Here is a 23,524-nt window from a genome sequence, read left to right on the forward strand (position 1 = left end):
TTGTTCTGTCCTCTGATCTTCACGTAAATTTTATTAGGGTACACAATATATCACCACACAGTGCCGGGGACCAGCCTCAGTAGTTTCTGGGGTCTGAAGGACGGGATACCTGGAAGGCACAATAATGACTCAGAGGCAATGTTCATGCAAGCTGACAGGTCACTTCAGGCTTCTGCACTTATTAAGTTTCTTTTGCTTCCCTAGCTTCTCCTAGCTTCTCTTAGCTTCTCTAACTTCTCTTAGCTTTTGCTACAGCTTCTTTAGCTTCTGCTTTTTGCCCTGCTAACCTCAGTCTTTTATTATCGTAAGTAAAGGGGGAACAGAAAGGAAAGGGGGAATTCACCCAATACAAAATGTTCTCATGATTCCAAAGATTATTCTTAGAAAATCACCAACATATTCTTCATCATCTTTTACTAAACACGGAACTATCCCAGACTTAACACCAAAGCAAGCATAATCTACTTTTATTATTAATGATTATACAATCTTCTGAGCACTTGACCCAAAGGCTAGCAACATGCAATTTCACAAAAGAGGTAAGAGTAAGAACACTGGTCAATGTACCAGACTGTCATTTCCTTCTCACACAGCCTGCTCCGACCTCAAGACCCCTGTAGCTGCCTAAGTTCCTCCTTAGCCCTCTGCAAACACTAAGCCCCATGACTGGTGGACTACAATGACCTCAGACAAGAAATCTATCCCTGCAAGTCAGCAACTTCTGTCCTTCTATATCCAACAATTCCAAGGAAGACCTAATATAATTTTTAGAGCTTCTATGAAAGGAAGCTCACCTTTCCTGGCAGCTCTTTTCAATCTAGGAACCCAATAAAACTTGTAGCAATCACTCCATCAATTGTCACATTATCTCCACACTCCTTCAGGAGGAATAAAAAATATCTGGATTAAAGTTGCCATCTCCCTTTCCTGGTGGAGGCCACTATTTTCCTCCTAGTCTAGGTTCCCACACTTTGAGCTTGTCATCCCATCTATATGTTACTCCATCCACAGTCTTCAGCCAATACCCTTTAGGGTCTCAAGTTTTACACAATGTTCTTAAAATATCCTCAGAAACTGAATTATTCATCATGGCCAATTTAAGTCCAGTGTGTCGATACACATCATACCATATGCTATAGTTGGCCATATATTTGGACAGTTTATCCAAGCCTAAATGCTTCTCCAGGTTGCAGGTTCTTTTCCATGAACTATATAACTGCCTTAACCCCAGCATGGGTGATCATCTCTGTATAATTTCCTGTGAAATTTACTTCACTCATTTCCTGTATCACAGAAATCACCATTAATCTAAGAACACAGAACATGAAGATCAGATAGAAGAAAAAGACTAGTATTACAAGAAGTATTTATATGGAGGAGGGCATGATATATGCACACCATAAAGCATGACCTTGTGACACGTAGGCATTTCTGCCTTGGCCCTCTAGAGGCATGCTAAGCAGAAAATCCGGAGGGGAACACACGGAGGGTTGATGGTCCACAATCTCGGGCCCCCTTTTCTCCAATCTCTGCTGGCAGCACGTCAGCCATCTTAAATGCTGTCCCCGGCAACACAGAGAAAGAATATGAACCTGGAATTAGGATCATTTATAGGCTATCAACCTCAAAAAATCTTCAGGCATCACACACCAGGATGAGTTTCCACCAGCATCCTCCAAACATCAGGGCTTCCAGCTAAAAGGCACTTACAATTCTTTGTGGGTTTGGCTAGAATAAGAGGCTCTTATCCTTTAGATGCAGCAGGGAGGATTCTCCCCAGAGAGAGCAGAGCAGAGTCTCCACCCACTTCCTCAAATCCAGTCTGCTTATAGCAGCTGTAAAACAAAGTGGAGGCCACAACAGTCAAACATCCAGGAAGACCTGCCCCCTTCTAGATTTTGTTTTGTTTTGTTTTTTTCAAGGCTGAATACTGCAGCTGTACTATCTTAAAAAAAAAGTTATAAAATGCTGTACATCTCCTTAACAAGCTTGCTCACCAAGAGCATCCTCTGTGCTAAACCTGACAAATAGGAAAATGATAAGCATTATATTATAGAATTGGTTTTGGTCTATAGGTTATACCTGGAGACAGGACACACATGTCTAACAAATATTTTTCTCCTAAATTGTATGTTCTTCTGTCTATAAAATTATGATACATACATAATTACCTCCTGAACTGTTTTGTTATAATAGATCAAATCGGATATGAAGCTCACACATACATATGCAAATATATAGTAAAGCTCAATGTGAACACAGATTCTCTTTTATAAGCGATGGAATTTTTTTTTCATATGTTGAATTGGTTGTAAAATAGAATGAGTCTGTATAGCCATCTTATCCTGTGTTGTTCCCTCTCCCCAAGTGTGAGTGATCTCTGTTGTCTGCAGTGTCTGGGTAGGGAAAATAAATGCTGGCAAGGTTGGCAGTGCTTGTCCTCTGGTCTAGTACAATCAAAGCCTAGGACTTGAAGTTTCCTGCAGAGCAGACGTGCAAGTTTGTTTGGAAGCCAGTGAACCAAGTAGCACCTCTAGAACACTGGCTATCTGTAGGATAATTACATTAAAGTATACACAAAATTATGTCAACTTTTACATTTATTAAAGCTTGAATGAATTTTATTGATGTGTTCATTTGCGTTGGTTTTATTTGTGTTGTTCATTGTGAAAGCAAAGTTGACTCTTTTCTTAGAAAATATTTGGTAAATTAAATAATCAAGGATTTTATGGAGAAACACGTAATTCATTCTTTGGCAATGTATTTGGCAGTGAAACTGTTTGAATAGAAAAGAACTCTGTGTTTCTTAACCATGAACATTTTCCAAGAAACCTGTCAGCAATTTCTTGCATAGCCACAGATGGTACACATTACATCAACCACCTTACTGAAGCTCTTGATGCAATCTAGAGACACAGTAACCCAAGGGGATGAAGTCAGGGCTGGAATAGCATGGCTTATTGTCCTATACTAGTTTCATTGTTTTTATATAAACAGAAGGAGTGAATGATAAAACACTGAAAGCGTGATTGAATATAGTTTATAATAAACTCATAAATCAGTAGCTTAGTTATTCATTGTTATCCAAATCAACAATCATGCACTCTATGCATTTGCATGTGCAATGCTGGTACATGACTCCAAGTGCAGCAGGCTCTCTGCACCAGAATTACACCATGTGAAGACATGGAACATGGAGCTGCAACACTATGGTGTCTAGAACATCTCAAGGCTTTAGGGTTTTTCAGTTCCATGGTAGTCTCATGAGACCTCATCATAATGTTTTCTGCTTGTTATTGGTTGAAACCATCTTTATGAGATGCATGTTCTTATAAAGAAATTATTGAATATTATTCCAAAGATGTATCACTTTGTGATTTAGCATTCTTAGACATATTCTTAAACATCACATAGTATTATTGTCTAGTATGCCTTCCATCCTATTATCCCTTCCTCTCTACAAGTCTCTTTTTTGAATTCCTGTTATTTTAGTTGAAAATTCATATAATATATTCTGACTGAGGTTTCCTATCTCCCAGATCCTTCCAGATCCTCCCCACTCATCATACTCCATGTTCTTTTTCTCTCTTTTTAGAAAATAAATATACAAAAAATCTAGAAAACAAACTATCATTTTAAAAAAACAGTGAAAAAGCATGAGAAACACATATACAGAGATACACAGACATAGACACACACCACACACACACACACACATACACAACACACACACACACATACACACACATAGCAACAAATATTGGAAGCAGCAGTATACAACCAAAAGACAAGTAAGATAAAAACTGCCCAAACAAAGCAACATGAAGCAAACAATCTATAAAAAGACTTCTGAGTTTGTTTGGGGGCGTTCACCTACTGTGGGTCACAGAGCATACTCTTAAGTGTGGTTTTTATACCCAATGAGACTCCATTGGAGAAAACTGATTTTTCCTTTGCAAGCAGTTATCAATTGGAGATAGCTTTAGTTAGGCATGGGAGGTCTTATCCAGTTCTCACTTTCAGCCCTGAGATCCTGTCTAGCATGAACCTATGCAAACCCTCCCTGTGCACAGTGTCACAGTCTCTGAGTACATACATGAGTCAGTCCAATTGTATCTGGAAGACCTGTGCAAGCCCTCCTTGTGCATGCTATCACAGGCTCTATGGGTACATACATGAGTCAGTATGGTTGTATCTGGATAAAATTCTTTCCTTGGTGTTCTCCATCCCTTCTGGCTCTCACAATCTTTCTGCCTCCTCTTCCACATAGCTCTCTGCCCCCTGAGGTAGAAGGAGATTGATAAAGCATCTCTTTTAGGAGTGAATGTTCCAAGGTCTTTCACTCTCTGCACATTGTCCAGTTATGGATCTGTCTTAGTTACCAAATAAGGCAAGAGATCAGCATGTCTGGAGATGGCTGAGCAAGACACTGATCTATGGGTAAAGCAGAATATCATTAGGAGAATATCAGAATCTTATTGCTATATTCATTGGGCAGAACAGTAGTAGTTGGTTTTCACCTAGGTCCACAGCCTATCTAATCTCAGATACTTGGCCACCTGAGCAGTCAGGTATGAGTTCCATTTCATGGAGTGGGGCTTAAATACAATTAAAGAGTGGTTGGTAACTTCCATAAATTGTGTACCACTATTATAGCAGTATATCATGCAGGCAGCTCACTATTGTAGAGTATAGGGTTTGTAGCTGGGTTGGTGTTTGTCTCTCTCCTCTGGTAGCATGCAGAGTACCTTCCAGCACCATGAATGCTAATCAGCAGGTGTGAAGGCTCTAGTTAGGTACCAACTCAACTTTCCCATGTTCAGTAAGATGATTCATTTCTCTTTATTTTGCTTTGTGTCCCACTGAGTTTAACAAGAGTGGTCTGTATGACCATGAGTTTGGAACTAGTCATTAGAGTCTGGTGAACACCTCAGAGGGTATTCAACTGAAGAGAGGGACGCCCTCTCTACTACTATCCATTGGTAGCCAATAGTTCAATAGGTAGAAATGTGTAATTGATGATAAGCATAGACTTGTACAGACTCATTACAGGTATCCAAAGCTGCTGTGAAGTCATGATTTCATTGGTTGTGTTCTGCCCAGAACACAGCATTTCATAGTGCTACTCAATATTTTGGGCTCATATTCTTCTTGTTACTTTCCCCATAATGATTCCTGAGGCTTAGAAGAGGAAATGTAAATGCCTTGTTTAGGTTAAGTAATTCATTATCACATATTCTCAGCACCTTGAACAGTCATGTTTCTCTGTTTTCACTGTTATTCATTGTAAACAGAGTCTTCTCTAATTAAAACTGAGATTAGTACATGATTGTGGTATAAGCATAAACCTTTATTAGGCCAGGTTGGCAGCATAAAAATTTAGCTTAGCAGCAGTAACTTTGTCTCTAGGCCCTAACATCCTTTCAGCCATAGGTTTTGTAATTAATTTACAATACCAGACATTGTTTGCCTCATGTGGAGTGGACCTCAAAACCAATTAAAGAGGGTTGGTTATCCCTGTAACTAGGGCCAAGTGGGCACTTCTTGCCTTTCAGTCCATGCTGGACTTTTGTGTGCTTTGTTAATAACATAACAGTTATGGTTCAAAAATACTTTCAAAAAAATCAGAACTTCTAATGGATTCAAATACATATATACCATATAGTTGACTATAGTAATAATGCTGTAAAGTGGAACTTAAGTATGTATCCATCTCCTCTAATTTAACTTTATACCTGTTGATTCATAAGCTCCCCTTTCTATCTGTGCCATGACTAATGGACATGGTGCTCTTTGCCTTGCTGTTTATTCCTCATCCTTCTCTCCTTCTCCTCCCTTTTGTTCTTCTTTTTTATGTAAACAGAAATAAGTTACTGAATAGACACAGAACTCAGAACTGCCCTGGGATGTGTGATCTTCTGTCCCTTGCAAAGCTCAGCTTTAGCATTCAAATGAATCACACAAGAAGAGATGTAGCTTGAGTTGTGGTTTTATTTTCACGATTTGTGAACAGCTCTTGATAATGTCAGTAAATGGCCACTTTATTGGTTAATGTGTTAACATATTACATATTTTAGTTTTAATATTAAAAAATTGAACTTAATATGAACAAGATTCAGTGTCGTGCCACAGTAGCTTCATTACTGGGGTGTTACTGTCTCATTTTGCATCAGAAACTGCTACGGAGTGTCTGTGGTTGACTTCAATATCTTTGAATCCTCCAGTGTCGCGCCTGCGCAGCTGGAGCACGAAATCTGGTGAGGGATGCTGAGGTTTAACAGCACTCTAGACACCCAGCTTCAGTTTGTCAGGGAAGCAGCTCTCTTTATTCTTACCCCTCCAACAGCAGGAGTCAAGGAATGGTTACTCTGTATCCGTAAGCAAGCAGGACACTCTTTTCCAAACAGGAAAAAACACAGGGGAACTGATCCCTAGCACCCTCCAGAACCCAACTGCACATTTCACACAAACAACTGGGACAGGACAAATAAGGGCATTTAAAATTAAGGCAGCAAACTTACTGCTGCCGACATGTCCTCCCTTTTTATTTTTTAAAAGGAACACATTGGCTAGAACAGCCTGTGGAAGATCAGATAGCCCCTGTCTTAGGTCACCTGTTGCAATCCCCAAACTTATCCGTCACGGGGGGGGGGGGGGGGGGGGCTGCCCTTATGCCCCCTGCCTTAGGTCACATGAGGACCACAGGAGTTGCCCGTCTCTGGGTACTATCTGTCCAACATTTGTAACCATACTTGTGCAGATTCCGAGGGTGACATGGCCAGAAGGGCTTGCTTGGTTACCTGTCGGTGTCGAGTGAACTGGCATTGCCATCGGCATAGCAGAAATAACCCAATTCCCATACCGCCTGCACAGATTAATAAGAGGGAAACAGACCCTGTCCATCCAGTGATCCACCCAGCAGCTTTAGACATTAATGACCGCCAGGTCTGTTCATTTACAGGAACAACTTTAGTTTCATTAATCCTTACAATGGCATGTGCTAACTGAATTGTATAGTTCAAAAATGTTCCATTATACAAACTTCTGACATTCCATAAGCACATAACATATGTTGGTGTATCCACAACATATCTATTTGTTCTTGTGACAGTGCTGCTTGCTGATTAAGCATTAGAATTCCAAAGTGTAATTGTCCATTCAATGTTTGCTTAATGTCCAAGACAACAGCCACCCTCTCAGATAATGTGTTGATAATGGCAGCCTGTTGAACAGTCTGAGATAATGCAAGCCCAGCAGCTGTAGCAGCAACAGCAGATGCAGCCACAGCTGCAACAATTGTGGCAGTAATGCCAAAGTCTCTTCTTGTCCACTTCAGTTGCAGCAGAAACTGATCAGAAGGACTCTGCAGAGGCATCACTGCAAATGCAGGTATTCTAACAATCACTGCATGGGACCAATTTGCACTCCAGCAATTATTCAAGCTACAATTTAGAACTGAACAGTTTAGTAGTCCCTCCCCTCCCACATCACCATTCCAAACAACAAAAGGGAAAGGAGCACTTGGAGACCCACAGCATGGGACATGCTGGAACTACCTACAAAGTCTTAATAAACTCCATAACGGCTCATCTTCTCCCTGAGGCATCATCTTTAAAAGTTAAAGGAACATGCTCCCGGACCACCTGTCCAGCTTGATTCTGAGTTTCAATGACTGGATATGTTTCATGCCACACACACACCCTTTTTTTCCCCCCAATATACTTTTGCATGACGCAATTTCTGTTGTAGTTCCTCTATCTCTTTTTCTAGCTGCTCTTCCTCCTCTACTAAATCTGAGACAGAGGCAAGATCATCATCTTCTTCCTCATCCATTAAATCTTTCACAAATATCCTTATAAGCTCTTTACAGGGGACCTTGACCTCTTCCTTTTCCCCTTTCAAAGATTCATTCATCTCTACCTCCTGAGCGTTAGCAAATGCTTGCTCGCACTCTGAAAGTTGCTCTTTCACTTTCACTTTATCAGTCAGAAGAGCATCTTTCCCAATCTGGATTATTCAGACCTCCTCCAGTCATAAACCAAGGACTTGCTTCAGCTATGGTGTCCACAAATGTGAGTGCGGTGCTAGACTTAATTCCTGTTCCTCACTTACTTAACTTAATTCCCATTCCTCAGTGGCCAACTGAGCTTTTGCAGTGGAATTCCTCATGGTATGTACCCTATTTTACTCTGTTACATCCAGTCCTCCCCCTTCCTTTGTGAAGGTGAGCCTTGTTCACTTACCCCTCTTTCCAGGTCCCGGTGGTGATCATCTAGACACCAGCTTCAGTTCATCAGGGAAGCAGCTCTCTATTCTTACCAACATGGGCTTATATACCCCTCCAACAGCAGGAGTCAAGGAATGGTTACTCTGTATCTCTAGGCAAGCAGGACACTCTTTTCCAAACAGGAAAAACCACAGGGGAACTGATCCCCAGCACCCTCCAAAACCCAACTGCACATTTCACACAAACAACTTAACTGGGACAGGACAAAAAAGGGCATTTAAAATTAAGGCAGCAAACTTACTGCTGCCGACACTCCAGACTCAAGATTGAACTCTTCAAATTTTGCCTACTTGTCTCTTTTGTTTCCCAGAAAAAAAATTAACAAACAGGGAGCAATTATAGCTATGAGAAAAGTTAACAGATATGATTCCTACATAGTCATAGGACCATTCCCTCCCAGGAGTATTAGTTTTGTATTCATAAAAGTAAATAAATAAAATAAAATGTTTTAGAGCCTAGTACTTATAAAAATAGAATGTACTTACAGTGTGCTTAATTGTACATATGCAGGTGCAAGTGTGTGTTCCTAGTCAACTTCCTGAGGGTCTTTTGGCTCTACCTGGATGGGAATGGTCCTAGATGTGTTTTAAATGGAGTAGTAAAGTTTTAAATGCTTATAGCAGGTCCTTTTTTTTCCTTCTTTGTATTTAACTTTTTTTTTTTCATTTTACCTACCAATGACTGTTCCCCCGCCCTCCCCTTCTCCCAGTCCCCACCCACCTCCCCCCATACCACCCCTATCCACTCCTCCTAGGGGGTAAGGCCTCCCTTGAGTATTTAACAAAGGCTGGCATACCAATGTGGGGCAGGACCAAGCCCCTCCCTACTGCATCAAGGCTGAGTAAGTCATCACACCATAGGGAATGGGCTTGAAAAACACTAGTTCACATTCCTGGGATAAGTCCTGGTCCCATTGCCAGGGGACCCACAAACACATCAAGCCACACAATTGTCACCCACATGCAGAGGGCCTAGTTCAGTCTCATGCAGGCTCCCCAGCTGTCAGCCCAGAGTCTGTGAGCTCCCACTAGCTTGGGTCAGCTGTCTCTGTGGTTTTTCCCATCATGATCTTGACCCCCCTTGCTCCTATAATCCCTCCTCCCTTTCCTCAACTGAACTTCAGGAGCTTGGCCAAGTGCTTGGTTGTGGGTCTCTGCATCTGCCTCCATCAGTCATTGGATATAGGCTCTATGATGACAATTAGGGTACTTACCAATCTGAGTACAGGGGAAAGCTAGTTCAAGCACCCTCTCTACCATTGCTATGAGTCTTAGCTGGGGACATCCTTGTGGGTTCCTGGAGACTTCCCTAGCACCAGATTTCTCCCTAACCCCATAATGGCTCACTGTATCAAGATATCTCTTTAATTGCTCTCCCTCTCTGTCCCTCCCCCAAATCAGCCATCTCAAACCCTGTTTCCACTTCCATCCCATCCCCTCTAATCCCCCCTCCTAGTTTACCCAGGAGATCTTAACCATTTCCCCTTCCTGAGGCAATCCATGCATGTCCCTCTTAGGGCCCTCCTCTTTACATAGTTCCTCTGTGGTTGTGGATTATAACCTGTTTATCTTTTGCTTTGTGTCTAGTATTCATTTATGAGTGAGTAGATACCATGTTGTCTTTCTGGGTCAAGGTTACTTTGTTGTGCACAGATAGCGACCCCCAGAGAGACCACCAAAGACCTGCATGCCGGAATGTAAAATAAAGGTTTAATTCTGGATATCCAAAAGCAATCCAAGCCTAGGCAGGGACTTAGTCCAATACATCCAACTCAGTGGAGGCTAGAGGAAGTACCCGCCTGTCTGCAAGCTCAGTTTTTAAAGGCAAAAACCACAAGGTTACGTCATTTAGGGGTGCTAGTATGAGTACAATTCTGATTGGCTTGCTTCTAGGGGCTTTCTAGAAATCATGGCTTAATCTTACTTCTAAGGGGGTGGTTGCCTGCTACCATTTCTCATTGACTGCCATCAGGTGGGGACATTTCTGTAGTCAGTTACCCTGGAAACCAGGGAGAGGACATTCCATAGTCCAGCAGTCATTACCTCGTGACTACCTTGTGACTCTGCACTTTTACACTTCCTGGTTTCTGGAATCTGGACTGACTTGTTTCAGTAACTATTGGCCTAGTCCTAGAAGGAGAAATCTTAGGCCCTAGTTTTTGGGTGAAAGCATTTTGGTCTTATTTCTAAGATGGCTCATTTTGGTCTCACAACTTCACACAAAATGATTTTTTTTTCTAGTTCCATCCATTTGCCTACAAATTTCATGATGACATTGTCTTTTTTACTGCTGTGTAATATTCCATTGTGTAAATGTACCACATTTTCTTTATCCATTTTTTTGGTTGAGGGACATCTAGGTTGTTTCCACATTCTGGCTATTATATATAGTGCGCTATGAAAATAGGTGTGGAAATGTCCTTGTGATATGGTTGAGCATTTTTTTGGTATATGCTCAAGAGTGATATTGCTGGGTCTCGAGATAGATTGATTCCCAATTTTCTGATAAACTGCCATACTGATTTCCAGAGTGGCTATACAACATTGCACTCCCACCAGGAGTAGAAGAGTGTTCCCCTTTCTCCACATCCTCTCCAACATAAGCTATCATCAGTGTTTTTTTTTTTTTTTTAGCCATTCTGACAGGCACAAGATGGTATCAATTATACAATGGAAAGAAGAAAGCATCTTCAACAAATGGTTCTGGAATAACTGGCTTTCTACATGTAGAAGACTGCAAATAAATAAATGTCTATTGGCCTGAACAAAATTCAAGTTCAAATGGATCAATGACCTCAACATAAATCTAGTTACACTGAACCTGATAGAAGAGAAAGTGGAAAGTAGCCTTGAACACATTGTCACAGGACACCACTTCCTAAATATAACATCAGTAGCACATACATTGAATGCAACAATTAATAAATGGGACCTCCTAAAAATGAGAAGCTTCTGTAAGGCAAAGGACACAATAAATAAGACAAAACAAAAGCCTACAGAATGGGAAAAGATCTTTACCAACCCCACATCTGACAGAGGGCTGATCTCCAAAATATATAAAGAACTCAAGAAACTATACATCAAAACACTAAATAATCCAATTAAAAAATGAAGTGTAGATGTAAACAGAGAATTCTCAACAGAAGAGTCTCAAATGACCGAAAGACATTTAAGGAAGTGTTCAACATCCTTAGCCATCAGGGAAATGAAAATCAAAATGACTCTGAGATACTATCTTATGCGAGTCAGAATGGCTAAGCTCAAAAATACTGAAGACAACTTATGTTGTAGCAGGTCTTCAGAGAAATTTTGATGACAGCTTGTTTCACTTTGCTCAGAACACTGGTATTCTAGAAGCTAGCTGATTCCTTTGACCTCTAACATAACTTGGGATGGTGCATTTACCATACAGGAATAAGATATACCCACCTAACAACTGTGTTCCTGAAGATGTGCCCAATCAAGGTGCATATATTATTTCATTGTCCAGTTGGTCTTGCTGTTGCTTTCCAATTTGTAACATTCTGAAGACTGATGATTCTATATCATTAATTTCCACAGCAACAATTTTACTTATCAGTATTCAATATTTTAGTATTAATTCACATTTACAACAAATAAAACCTTCTTTAATCATTACCATAATGTGCATATTCATTGTTACTTTTCATCAGTTTCAGGTTATTTTCTTGTATTGTCTCACCCACATTACTCACAGAATGCTTTATTTCAAGAGAAGCAGACAAAGCACCATGGATTTCTAAACCTATGTTTGACCAGTCAAGATGGTCCCCAAGTTCACATACATTTGAAGTATTATTTTCTATTTTCAAATACAAAGCTAAATTGTATCATGTGCATGTAACTACAAAGGATTTAGGAAAGTTTTTTTTTTTTTCAAGATAACCCAGGACTGTCCATTTGTTTAGTAATCAAGGGAAACTATGGGGGGAAAAAGTTCTAGATTGAGTTTATCATTCCTATGTCAATCCTGAATCATCACTGCATTTTTGATAACTGGCATAATTATCTTTTACTCCAAAGAAAATCTTCTAGTTTCAAACAACATGAATAAAACTGAGTGAAACCTAAGGTTTTTGTTTTGTTTTGTTTTGTTTTTAAAAGGCCAGCATGAGTTGGCTTTTTGGAACCTAGGGCCTATGCTGAGACATTTTGCTCAGCTTTGGTGTAGGGAGGAGGAGACTGGACCTGCCTCAACTGAATCTACCAGGCTGAGCTGAATCCCCAGGGGAGACCTTGCCTTGGAAGAGGTGGGAATGGGGGGTGGTGGATTGTGGGGGAAGGCTGGGGGTGGGAGGAGTGAGGACAGGGGAATCTGTGGCTGATATGTAAAATTAAATTAATTATAAAACAAAAAAAAAAAGAAATACTTATTGGGTATCTGGATGGAGATCTTGTCTACACAGCACTATTTGTAAACCCAGAATTGATTAGGGCATTGGGGTTGGAGATAAGTGTATGGAGTTATGCTTATTACTTTTCTCATCCCTGCCAGGAATTAACTTCAATAAAACAATTTAATGAAGGAAAAAAATAGGCAGTCATAAATGTACAAATCCTGAATGATTCGCTTACAGAATATCTTTATAACAACTCCATGGAAGCAAAGAAAACAGCAACGTTAACAAAGTGGGGAAGGTGAGAGAGACGAAATGGGGTTATTGAATGGGCACGAATCTTTAGCAATGTTGGATTAGTAAGCAAGGGAGATAGGCTGTATGTTATAGTGTATATAAAGAAAGATATGATATTGTTCACTAAAAACTTCACGCTTGGACCTGCTGCTACTGAATGTTCCAGGCTCTTCTGACTCCCGGATGGGAGGCCTTACCTTCTTGTAGGAGGGAATGGGGGTGGGTTGGGGAGAAAAAGCTGGATGGGTGGAAGGAAGGGGAAAGAAGAAAAAAAAGAATTAAAAAAAAAACTTCAAAAGACAGATCTTATGTTAAACATTCTGTTAAAAAAGGAAGTGATATCAGAAAACCTTGAGAGGTGATACTTGTACTAATTACCTTGATTGTGATGATAGTGTCATGAGTGTTTGTATACTTCCAAACTGCTCAAATTAGATTTGATTAAATGTGTGGAACTCACCTTACATCTATTGTACTTCTATAAAAACAACAACTAAAAACTTCATTCTCTAATCACTTTGGTATTTTACTGATGACTCATGCTTCATCTCTAAGACCAAGCTTAGACAGCTGATAGAGGAAAGGTTTCTTGGAATTCTCAATCAAGGTCAAAGGCAAGCAAACACAAAAACAGGAAGCAATAGGATTTAAGAGTATTCCAGGCAGTGGGACTGGGTCCTGTGCTCAGTGCATGAGTTGGCTGTTTGAAACCTGGGGCTTATGCCGGGACTCTTGGCTCAGCCTGGGAGGAGGGGACTAGACCTGCCTGGACTGAATCTACCATGTTGATCTCAATCCTCGGGGGAGGCTTTGCCCTGGAGGAGATGGGAATGGGGGGTGGGCTGGGGGGAAGGGGAGAGAACAAGGGAATCCGTGGCTGATATGTAGAACTAAATTATATTGTAAAATAAAATAAAAAAAAAAGAAATAAATAAAAGCAGGAGACAAAAAAAAAAGAGTATCTGTCAGAATCAGACTTCAGGAGATGACAGTGGTCACCTACGGTAGGTCAGGGCTTCATCAGTGCTGACAAAACCGCAGTGACTGAGCAAGAGAAAACAGAGCTTCCATGATGAGAACCAGTGTTTCTTGATGTCGCCTGTGATATAAAAGAAAGACAGGGGAAATTGGCACCTGGCCAATGGAGAGAGTCCAAAATACTGAAGGATATGTTAGTTTGTTTGATGCAAGTATAAGACATGCTAGGTAATATATCAGGTATTAGTTGGCTAAGTCTTTGAAGGCTAGAGATTCTAAGATCAAAAGTTTACATATGATGTGGGCCTTTGGCCTTAGTGGAATCTGATGGGAAAAGAGCCCACACACTGGAGACGGAAGACAACAGAATTGATCCTTAGTTTTAGAACACAGATAATAACTAGTGTCATAACCACATCACTCCACTTGCCTCATAGCGACTGTGCTTCAAGGATCCCACATCTCATTATTTTTGTGTTAAAGATTTGGTTTCCAATACATGAAGTTCTTGGGATGCCTCCCATCTATAGCAATATGGGAGATCAATTTCTTTAGTTGGAGTAAAAACAGAATGTGCATTAAGGAAACAAGAATGGTTTTATATAAAATAATCAGTAAATTCTCAATTATGAGGCCAGAAATCTCATTTTCATTGTGTTGCAAACTTATCAGTATCTAGACATTCTTTAAGCTTTTCTAGTAAGCAATGTAAGTGACCAAGGATTAGGGATGGTTGCCCTCAGCAGGACACAGCCAACTGGAAAGTTAGAAGAAAACAGATGTCAGTCAGGAAATCTCTAGAGACACAACTTAAGTGTTTTTTCAGTGTATTGATGATATCTTTTAAAGTGCAGTTTTTTACTATAATATTTAAAATAATTTTCTGTAGATGTAACCAACCGTCTTATTAAATAAGAAATACAGAACTGTAGATGTAACCAACCGTCTTATTAAATAAGAAACACAGAAACAATGTAAAAGAGAAAGCCGAGAGGTCAGAGCTCAGAGCTAAAATCTCACCCTTCCTCCTGCTGTCCCAGCTTCGCGAAAAGAGACCTACTTCCTCTCGGTTCGTATTTTTAAAGTATGTTGTTCTGCCTTCTCATTGGTTGTAAACCCAAACACATGACTGCCTCGTCACTGTCTGAATGTACAGCCCCCTAGGTCTTAAAGGCATATGTCTCCAATGCTGGCTGTATCCCTGAACACACAGAGATCTTATGGGATTAAAGGCGTGTGCCACCACCGCCACACTCTTGCTATGGCTCTAATAGCTCTGACCCTGAACACACAGATATCTATGGGATTAAAGGCGTGTGCCACCACCGCCACACTCTTGCTATGGCTCTAATAGCTCTGACCCCCAGACAACTTTATTTATTAACATACAATCAAATTAATATTTCAGTACAAATCAAAATAATATTTCAATACAATTAGATTACCACCACATTTCCCCTTTTCTATTTTAATAAAAAGAAAAAAAGCAAAAGGTTATGACTAACAAAAGAAAAACTATATACAAAAGTACAATAACTATATACAATATATACAAGTAATAAATACCTAAACAGGTATTTGACGAATCAGAGAAAATAATTCCATTATCTATCCTATTTTGATAATTCCAAGATGTATCTAATGTACTTTCTATCCTAATTAATTTTCAACTATAACTAACTAATCTTCAACCATAACTAACTAATCTTCAACTCCCTCAGAGACCCAAGAAGGGAATAATATTAGCTAACAAAAATAAAAACAGGAAGTGCATGCAAGCAACTTCCAAAAAAAATTTTGTGAGTTGACAGAAACAGCCAGCTGCCTGGGCAGTCACCTGAGGTTTCTCCGCAGTGTTGGGGCATCATCTTCAGCCTATAGGCTTAGTGTATCTGACAGACTCATTTGTGAAGTAGGATGTACACAAGGTCAACAGTTCAACCTCACATTGGGTGAGAGCAGTCCACGTACCAGAAACACCTGAATTCCACTAGTGTCCTGTCATGATTCAGGATTTTAAATTCTGGAAATTGTTGACAGTTTTTTAATTCAGCTGTCCATTCTTCTTGGCTGTGTATATATGGCTTCGTCTCAGCATCCCCTTCTTCTCCACATCCCTCTATTAAATGCCAGTCTACTTTTGAGAGGCATGAGCTTTCAGCTGCTGTTCCATTGTACAACAGAATCCATCGGCCCTCTGCCTGTTAAGCTGCCTTCGAAGAAAAGGGCACCGTACCTTTTCCGGATGCGAAGGCCACTTCAGGGATGGGGCCATATTGTCCTGGCCTCAGAAGATGCCTTTTGATAAAGCCATAACCACACTTGTTTTGGCAAGAATCAGTAGTCCCTTGTTTCGTGATCTGTCTGTCCATTTTGTCCTGTATTCGAGGATACTTTGTTGTCCAGTGGCTAACTTTTGCCAGAATGAAAGTTGACTCCATATGCAGTTTCTTCAATGCCCATATTTTCTCTAAAGTAGATTGGTACTGCCAGGAGCCGACATGTCTCAAAAAAGAAAAATTTTCTAAGTTATTAAAACATTTTAAATGCCATATTCTGTAGATCTCTGAAGGGTTTGAAGATGACCTGTCTAAAACATCTCTGCTCAATTTTTAAAACATATCTAATATGACTACAAGTTCTATGATAATGTCTAACTACTAGCTTTCATTTCTTTATATCCTAATAGTTGATAATAATAACATTCAAGGATCAGAAATTTGCATTACATTGTTAAATGGATGGAATAAATACAATTAGAAATATACATATAGCATTTTCTAACAATATCAGTTTCAAATTTGTGTACAATATAAAACAATTCAATCCAATGTAAAGTATTTAAAATTAGTAATTGTCTTTTTCTTTTCTTTCTTTCTCTTTTTTTTTTTTAAACAAGAACCTTAAATCTAATCTCCTTTGCTTAGCCTTTTTCCTAAACCTTGACAATAACTTGTAACCAACCCCCCTAAACACTGAAAATTATCTCAGACCCAAAACCCATTAAAAAGACCAAAAAACCACCCGCCCCACACCACCTCTTTGGGAATGTGGGCGTCGTATTCTTAAAATTGCTTCCTGCTGGGTATGGGCGAAGTTTTCTTTATCCTGAAAGAAAAATTTTAGGTTAATTGTCAAATTCTAGGAGAGGTAACTATATCCTTCATTATCCAGTCTGTGTATAATGCCAAAGTTCAGGGTTTATCTCAAGTCCTTATTCAAGTAGTCTTTGAGACTGGATCATCTCAGCTAGTCATCTCAAAATTGCTCTGAGCACCTTGTAGTTCAAAGCTGATCTGTGGATGATGTTTGTCAGCTTAATGATATTATTATTGTCCACGTGGAATTGTTGTTGTTGTGGGGCCCCATCTTCTTTCTGGAGACTTCAGTTGATATTAGGCCTGGCCGTGATTTCCTGCAGAAAACTGATAAGAGACTCGAACACAAAAACATATATATGCAGCTAGCCTTTTTTCTAGAATTAGTTAGTACTCTATGTGACCATTCATATCTTAACAAAGTTTAAAATGTATATATATATATTAATCTTGTAAATTTTGATATAAAATTTATACTTTGAGAAAAGTTTAAAGAATCAGAATAGAATCAAAGAGTTGAGATTAGTAATAGAATAGTCCCTTAATTAATTTTGCTTTTGTCCTGTACCATAGCAGAAGATGGCTCTTATTCTGGCATGATACAGGGAGTTTGCATTTTCCTTTTAACAACATGCTTGATTTTAAAGAAGGAGAGAGCCATTCTCCAACTCCAAAGTCAGCTTTAAATTTTAATTGAACTGGGACTGTTAGAAGACCAATAGTGTTAAATCTTTAGAGAAAAGCAGAAACAAACATTTAGGAAGACATAAAATTTTTTTTTTTTTAGATAATATATACCCATACACCGTTTCACTCTGTTTCTTGGGATAGATGATTTGTCCCTTTTCTTCAGTTGTCTCATTTGTCCAGTGTTCTTCAGATTCCTTAACCTTCATTCTCCTAAAAGACAAAAACAAAAACTTTTCCCCAAGACTAATTTTGGGGATGTTCCTTTTTGGCAAGTTATTATCTGATGAAATGAAAAGGCATGTTTTATTGATACAAGTTAGTTTAAATTGGATGTTCATGCTGGTTGATGAACTATCACCTCCTCTAATTAAGAGGTCTCTCTTGTTCAAATCGAACCTTTATCAATTTTGATGGTACCCACAGCTTATCTTCTCCTGTAGAAACAAAAGCAAAACCACGTCCCCAATGTAATACATACCCTGGTTTCCATTCTGAGGTCAGCACATCCTTAAAGTATATAGGCTGATTTAATTCTGTAGTTTTTTCTATTATCCAATGTCTCTCTGCAGCTGTTGTTCCTTTCTCATTGGCATTCAGAAAATTCAAAGTTAGAAGAGCATTATGCAGTCTATTTCTGGGGGTTTTTGTTACCCATTTCTGTTTATTTAGCATATCCTTTAGAGTTCTGTTTGATCTTTCTATAACTGCTTGACCTGTAGGATTATGTGGTATGCCTGTAATATGCTTTATATTGTAATAAGCAAAAAACTGTTTCATTTTAACAGAGACATATGATGGAGCATTGTCAGTTTTGATTTGTGCAGGTATACCCATGATGGCCATAACTTCTAGCAAATGAGTGATTACAGAATCAGCTTTTTCAGAACTCAAAGCAGTTGCCCATTGAAATCCTGAATAAGTATCGATAGTGTGGTGTACATATTTCAATTTTCCAAATTCTGCAAAGTGAAACACGTCCATCTGCCAGATTTCATTTCTCTGAGTACCCTTTGGGTTACATCCTGCTGGTAATGGCGTCTGATTGTAGAAGGAACAAGTAGGACATTTCTTTATTATTTCTTTGGCTTGTTGCCAGGTTATGGAAAAATCCTTTTTTAAACCTTTACTATTAACGTGATGTTTTTCATGAAATTCTGAGGCCTCCAGCACATTTCCTATCAATAATTTATCAATCTCTTCATTGCCTTGTGCTAGAGGGCCTGGCAGACCAGTATGGGATCGAATGTGAGTTATATATAAAGGATGATTCCTTTTCCTGATTGTATCTTGTAATTGAATAAATAGTGAAGTTAATTCTGAAGCATCAGGGATAAATTCTGCAGTCTCAATATGTAACACCACTCTTTCAGCATACTGAGAGTCAGTTACTATGTTGAGAGGTTCTGAAAAATCCATTAATACCAACAGAATAGCATACAATTCTGATTTTTGCACTGAATTATACGGACTTTGAACCACTTTACTTAAATTTTCTGATTTGTAACCTGCCTTTCCTTCTTTGTTGGCATCTGTATAAAATGTACGAACTCCAGATATGGGTTTTTGCCGTACAATTCGAGGCAAGATCCATTCAGCTCTCTTTATAAGATCAATTCTATTGCTTTTGGGATATTTGCTGTTAATTTCTCCCAAAAAATTACTGCAAGCTCTTTGCCAAGGTTCACTTTCTGTCCATAATTTTTCAATGTCCTCCTTAGTTAATGGTACGACAATTTCTGCTGGGTCTATGCCTGCTAATTGACGAAGTCTCAATTTTCCTTTGTAAATCAAGTCAGAGATTTTTTCCACATAAGTTTTTAATTTTTTATTTGGTTTATTTGGTAAAAATATCCATTCCAATATAATATCTTCCCTCTGCATTAATATTCCAGTAGGAGAACGCCTAGAAGGTAAGATAACCAAAATGCAATCCAGCTTTGGATCAATACGATTCACGTGTCCTTCATGCACTTTCTTTTCTACCAATGCTAATTCTTTCTCAGCTTCAGGTGATAATTCTCTTGGACTATTTAAGTCCTTGTCACCTTCTAAGGTTTTGAACAAATTAGTCAGTTCATCGTTTTTTACCCCAACAATAGTTCGTAGATGAGAAATATCTCCAAATAATCTTTGAAAGTCATTAAGAGTCTGTAGTCTATCTCTCCGAATTTGCACCTTTTGGGGTCTAATTTTTTGTAGCTCTATTTTATATCCTAAATAATTAATAGAATCTCCTCTTTGTATCTTTTCAGGAGCAATTTGTAATCCCCAGCGAGGCAAAATTTTCTTTACTTCTTCAAACATTATTTCTAAAGTATCTGCATTTGAGTCAGCTAGTAAAATATCGTCCATATAATGATAAATTATAGATTTAGGAAATTTTTTACGTATCACTTCCAATGGCTGTTGTACAAAATATTGGCACAGAGTTGGGCTATTCAACATTCCCTGTGGGAGGACCCTCCATTGAAATCTTTTAACCGGTTGAGAATTATTATAAGTAGGCACTGTAAAAGCAAATCTTTCTCTGTCTTTTTCTTGTAAGGGTATTGAAAAGAAACAGTCTTTTAAATCAATAACTATGAGAGGCCATCCTTTTGGTAACAGAGTAGGCAAAGGCATCCCAGATTGTAGAGAACCCATTGGCTGAATTACTTTGTTAATTGCCCTAAGGTCTGTTACCATTCTCCATTTACCAGATTTCTTTTTAATAACAAATACAGGAGAATTCCAAGGGCTGGTTGATTCTTCAATATGCTGAGCATTTAACTGTTCTTCTACCAGCTCTTCTAAAGCCTGGAGTTTCTCTGTTGTTAAAGGCCATTGCTGGACCCATACAGGCTTGTCTGTTAACCATTTTAAAGGTAGAGCTGTTGGTGTCTTTGGAAGATCATCAGTTATTGTACCCTGTTCTTGTATAATATGGATGGCTGGTGACCACTCATTAGAACAATATCTTCTAATATTTCTCTCAGTAACATGTGCTAGTTTATGATTTGTTTCTGAGATTGGAGGGATGTTAATCTGAGTATTCCATTGTTGCAACAAGTCTCGACCCCACAGTTTCATAGTTATGTTAGCCACATATGGTTTTAATTTTCCTCTCTGTCCTTCTGGACCTATACATTCGAGCCATCTTGCACTCTGTTTCACCTGAGATAATGTCCCAATTCCTAACAGTTGAACGTTTACCTCCTGAAGAGGCCAAGTTGGATGCCAAAATTCTGGTGCAATTATGGTAACGTCCGCACCTGTGTCTACCAGACCAGACAACAAAACACCATTTATTTTTATCGTTAATTTTGGTCTTTGTTCATTAATAGAAGTTTGCCAAAAAATTTTCTTTATGTTTTCTCCTGAATTTTCTATTCTCTCTGTTTCATCATTCTGACCAGCATGATTTATTCCAATAGGCATTTGGTTATTTAATCGCTCTCCAGAGCAGGCATTTCCTCTATGGCTGCCGGAAAGGTTTGAACTGGATTTGCACTGGGGGCCTGCCTGAGGCCCCTCTGGGAGTTTCCCGAAGACTGAGGCAAAGGATTACCCTGTCTGTCCTTTGTTGATCTACATTCGTTGGTCCAGTGTTTTCCCTTACCACACCTTCTGCATACTCCAGAAGGAAGGGGCATTCTGTTGCCATTGTTCCTTGAAGAAACATTGTTTCTGGAAATGACCTGTCTACAGTCCCTTTTCAAATGTCCTTGCTTTCCACATCCAAAACATCTAACACTCCTCAAACCTTTTGAAATTACTTCTCCTACCCATGTATCATCATGCTCATCAGCTTCAACATTAATTGTTTCTCTAATCCAATCTTCCATAGGTGCAGATCTTGCCCTTAATGGCCTGATTATTCTTTTGCATGCTGCATTCGCATTCTCAAAGGCCAAAGATTCAATTATTGCCTTACCAGCTTCTGAATCCGAGACCGTTCTCTTTACTGCTGAAGCCAGTCTTTGTAAAAAATCTGTAAAAGACTCTTTTGGGCCTTGCTTCACCTTTGTAAATGACTCAGATTTTTTTCCTGGTTCCTCAACTTTGTCCCATGCATTCAAGGCTGCCGTTCGACATAAAATTAGGGTTTGGACATCATATAAACATTGTGCTTGTGCTGAAGCATATTGGCCTTCGCCCATAAGCTGATCCTGGCAAACTTGTACTCCTTTATCCCTCCACTGTTTTTCTATGTTTTTAGCCTCCTCCTTAAACCAAGTCAGAAATTGAAGTCTCTGGCTGGGTTCCAGAACACCTTGTGCGAGGTCCCGCCAGTCCTGTGGTACTATCCTATTATATGTTGACCAAGTGTTTAACATTTGCTTTACATATGGGGAATGCATGCCATAAGATACTATTGCCTCCTTAAACCTTTTTAAATCCAACATTTCAATTGGAGCCCAAGTATTTTGTGTAGCCATTTGATCAGGCATCTGCTGTACTGTTACAGGATAAATTAAGGGTGACTGTGTGAAAACAGGCTTTCTTTCTGCAACCTTATGATCCCGACTTGAAACAACTTCACTGTTAATTTCTTCTGTCTGAATTTTTACAGGTTTAACAAGTTCTTCTAACGCTGTTATCCTGGCACTTAAATTGACTATCTTTTTAAATATTAAAATGTGGATTATTATAGTGATGAGGTGCATAATTCCACCAATACTAATATTATATAGTTGTTCCATTGCCAGACTGCCTAAAATTTCGAACAAAAACCAATTTTCTTCCAATGTACACATAAAACCCATTTGTTTTTTAATGTGGAAAAAAATTCTCTTTTAGATAGTTTCCTTTAAAATATCTGATATATTATGACTTACCAAATCTGCGTAGAACAGTAGAAATCCGAGGGGATTTTCAAAGCAGCCACCTAGTGTCCCAGGTGTAAATCCAGAGAGAGAGAGAGAGAGAGAGAGAGAGAGAGAGAGAGAGAGAGAGAGGAAAGAGAGAACGCACAAGAAAGCGTAGCCGGCTAAAGCTTAAATGCAGCCACGTGTTCCCTCTTGTGCCGAGTCAAGGCTTGGGTCTGGCTTCCTTAAGCTCCGACCACGTGCGTTGGCTTTACAGGCAGGACCCTGTTCGGCAGGGCAGGTCTGAGTTGTTTGTAGCACCGGCTTTAGGCAAGCTGCTCACAGACCTAGGCCCGGGCTAGAAGTTGCTACCCGGACTAGGACGCCAGCAGCTCGGACTAAGAAGCCGATCGCCGCCGGCCGCCGTGTGCCGCCGCTGCCGCCGCCGCCGCCGCCGCCGCCGTGGGCCGCCTGCCGCCCTTGCGGGAAAGCGGACCTGCCGCCAAGCCAAGCAGTTTTTAATGGATTCTTGTCACGTTGGGCGCCAGATGTAGATGTAACCAACCGTCTTATTAAATAAGAAACACAGAAACAATGTAAAAGAGAAAGCCGAGAGGTCAGAGCTCAGAGCTAAAATCTCACCCTTCCTCCTGCTGTCCCAGCTTCGCGAAAAGAGACCTACTTCCTCTCGGTTCGTATTTTTAAAGTATGTTGTTCTGCCTCCTCATTGGTTGTAAACCCAAACACATGACTGCCTCGTCACTGTCTGAATGTACAGCCCCCTAGGTCTTAAAGGCATATGTCTCCAATGCTGGCTGTATCCCTGAACACACAGAGATCTTATGGGATTAAAGGCGTGTGCCACCACCGCCACACTCTTGCTATGGCTCTAATAGCTCTGACCCTGAACACACAGATATCTATGGGATTAAAGGCGTGTGCCACCACCGCCACACTCTTGCTATGGCTCTAATAGCTCTGACCCCCAGACAACTTTATTTATTAACATACAATCAAATTAATATTTCAG

At 39.6% G+C, this 23,524-nt stretch overlaps 1 protein-coding gene across 1 annotated transcript in view; it reads left to right on the plus strand.

The window, feature by feature from the left end:
* The window catches only part of LOC102918524 (olfactory receptor 8G50), a 118,934-nt gene that overhangs the window by 64,943 nt on the left and 30,467 nt on the right, over positions 1–23,524 (plus strand). The gene's annotated exons all lie outside the window — the stretch shown is intronic.

Source organism: Peromyscus maniculatus, chromosome 7, assembly GCF_049852395.1.
Source record: "Peromyscus maniculatus bairdii isolate BWxNUB_F1_BW_parent chromosome 7, HU_Pman_BW_mat_3.1, whole genome shotgun sequence".
Classification (NCBI taxonomy): domain Eukaryota; kingdom Metazoa; phylum Chordata; class Mammalia; order Rodentia; family Cricetidae; genus Peromyscus; species Peromyscus maniculatus.